Raw genomic sequence first — 2,456 nt, 5'->3', positions numbered from 1 at the left:
CCGACCCTAGAAACTATGAAACTATGAAACTATAAAATCATACTGTAAGAATTGCCATATCAGAACAAACTACCTGCCCACCCAGTTCAGTACCTTCCAGTCTAGTGGTCCATCTCAGATACACTCTTTTGACAATGCCTAATGCCAAATGTTTGACAAGAATTTGCAAGAAACCCCATAAAGAAAACTTGTGGAAGAGTCTGCTCATAGTGAAAGTGTCTTCCTAATTCTGACCTATTAGTTGTTGCCTTATGCTCTGAGGTGGGAGTTTATATTTCTTTTACAAGAAAAGCTAATCCTATGGTAAGTATGGATTGTCCTAATATCCATATCTGTTTTTATCGTATTTATCTATTTAGAGTTATAGAACTGATTTAAAAAGCACCCATCCAAGGCTTTAGCTGCCTTTGCCATATAGCAAAAAAGCACTGGTCATCATATGGAACCACACACCTTTGCAAAAGATGCCTTTTACAGAAAGTAATGATGGAGACAAAATAAAAAACCTTCCACACAACTCGAGTCCCAGCTCTATCTCTGTCTATGAGGTAGCTCCAAGGCATTTGATAGTCGAATAACATTAGGATTAATCGAAACAGTTATGATGAAATCTTTTTTAGTTGGAAAATAGGGTTTTAGCAAAAACAAATGCTTTCCTGAAAAACTAATTTCCATCATATTTTTCAATCTATTTTCCCAAAGTGAAAAATCTGGGGAGAAATCTTCAATATTTATAGTTTGGAAAGAGTGGATTTGTCCACTTTCTGATCATTTTCTACCACTTACTAGTTTGAAAAGTGTTACCGACTGTTGAAAATTGCCTTGTTAAACGATATCAATATGAAAAAAGTGGGGGTTTTCCCCTATTTTCTCACAAATATTTTACCCTTCCCTCCTTTGTCCTGTAGAAAACAGAACCAAAACACAGAGGAACCCTCCTGAAAACTATAAACACAATTATTTTATTTTGTAAAACTGAAACAAAACATTTGTTTTATTGTTTCTGAAAAAACAATAAATTCCCATGGGGAAAGCCCAATTTTTGACCAAATCTTTCTGAACATTTCTTTTTCTGACAGAAATTTTGCTGGGAAAAAGCCCTCTTTCCAACCAGTTCTAAATAATGTATTGCAGGTAAATCCACCTTTGCAACATTAGTACAAACACCACAACCTCTCAAAACCTGAAAAGGGAAGACAAAAATCCCACCCATCACTGCCACCAACATCAGCCCATAGCTGTCAGAATCCAGCTTTCCTCACCATATTAGTCCCCAGATACCTAGAAAAAGAGATGCATCTTTATGTCTGTTCTGTAAATTAAAGGAATTCAGTCTATTCTGGACCCAGAAAAAGTGCATTTCAAAATTCCAGAGTGTGTGTCATGGAGGCACTGTGAGGCCTGATTAGTTAGTATTCAAAAAGTACGATTAGCTGCTTGCTTGCATCCATCCCTAGTGGATCTTAACACCTCTTTTATTATTCATCAGAGAGCTTGATTGTAGCTCCATCTATTAGCTCCTGCACCAGAAGCCTGACTTGGAACCACAGACTGTGGTGCTACTGGAGTCCCAAGGTTCCCAACCTAAAGGGACTCCCACAGGGTTTTGTACAAATTGGGTGGAAGCAAACAAAGAGAACTGCTGAACTAACCCTGTGCCGTCCAACTAAGCAAGCAATTCTCTGGGAATTCCTATAAAAAGCACAGAGCTCCATTCCCAGTGCTGCTGCAAGGGAGTTATTGTAAGGTTGGTATTTACTGTGAGGTTACTGCATTTTTTAAGACCCACCCCCCCATGACTGTTCAGTAAAATGAAGTGTGGGGGCAGTGGGAACCTAGCGGGACTGAATATCCTTTTACAACCAGGCTGCATGGGTGCAGGGAATGGCGAAGTGAAGAGTCATGAGGTCTCCGAGCATTTCATTCCCACCGCAAGCTTCTCCCATAAAACCACTGTGATCTCTCACACTGTATCTTCCCACTGCCTGGGGGGACAGGGAGGTTGAATCCGAAAGTCTGCATGCTGTTTGGGTTCAATGGGACAAGCTGCAACAGAACAGAAATGGTCAGCAGCTGGGAGCTAGGACTCCCGAGTCCTAATCCTAGCAGAGCATGCTCTTATGAAAGGATGCCTCAGTGCTGGTCTCAGCTGTATTACCAATTGTGTGATTGTGGGCAAGATGCTTGATTTCTCCATACTTCTGTAAAATGGGGCCAATAATACACAGCTGTCTCCTGAGGATGCTTGCAAAACACTCTGGGTTCAACAGCTGAAAGGAGCAAAGTGTTGTCAGGAACCCCAGTCTGTTCTCAAAAGGCGGTTCTGAGCAGATTTGACTGGCTTAGGTGGTCCCGCTCATAAGTGCCCCGTCTTACTCCATCCAGGCACTTATGGGTATGCTGATGCCATAGTGGCAAAGAGATCAGTCACACCACCAACCCGCTCTGTAAACTTT

The 2,456-nt window shown here is 41.3% G+C and overlaps 1 protein-coding gene across 3 annotated transcripts in view; it reads right to left on the bottom strand.

Moving 5' to 3' along the window:
- The window catches only part of LOC109304582, a 132,611-nt gene that overhangs the window by 54,128 nt on the left and 76,027 nt on the right, over positions 1-2,456 (bottom strand). The gene's annotated exons all lie outside the window — the stretch shown is intronic.

Source organism: Gavialis gangeticus, unplaced genomic scaffold (assembly GCF_001723915.1).
Source record: "Gavialis gangeticus isolate Ggan-Ray unplaced genomic scaffold, GavGan_comp1, whole genome shotgun sequence".
Taxonomy (NCBI): Eukaryota; Metazoa; Chordata; order Crocodylia; family Gavialidae; genus Gavialis; species Gavialis gangeticus.
This window is presented reverse-complemented; position numbering and strand designations above follow the sequence as displayed.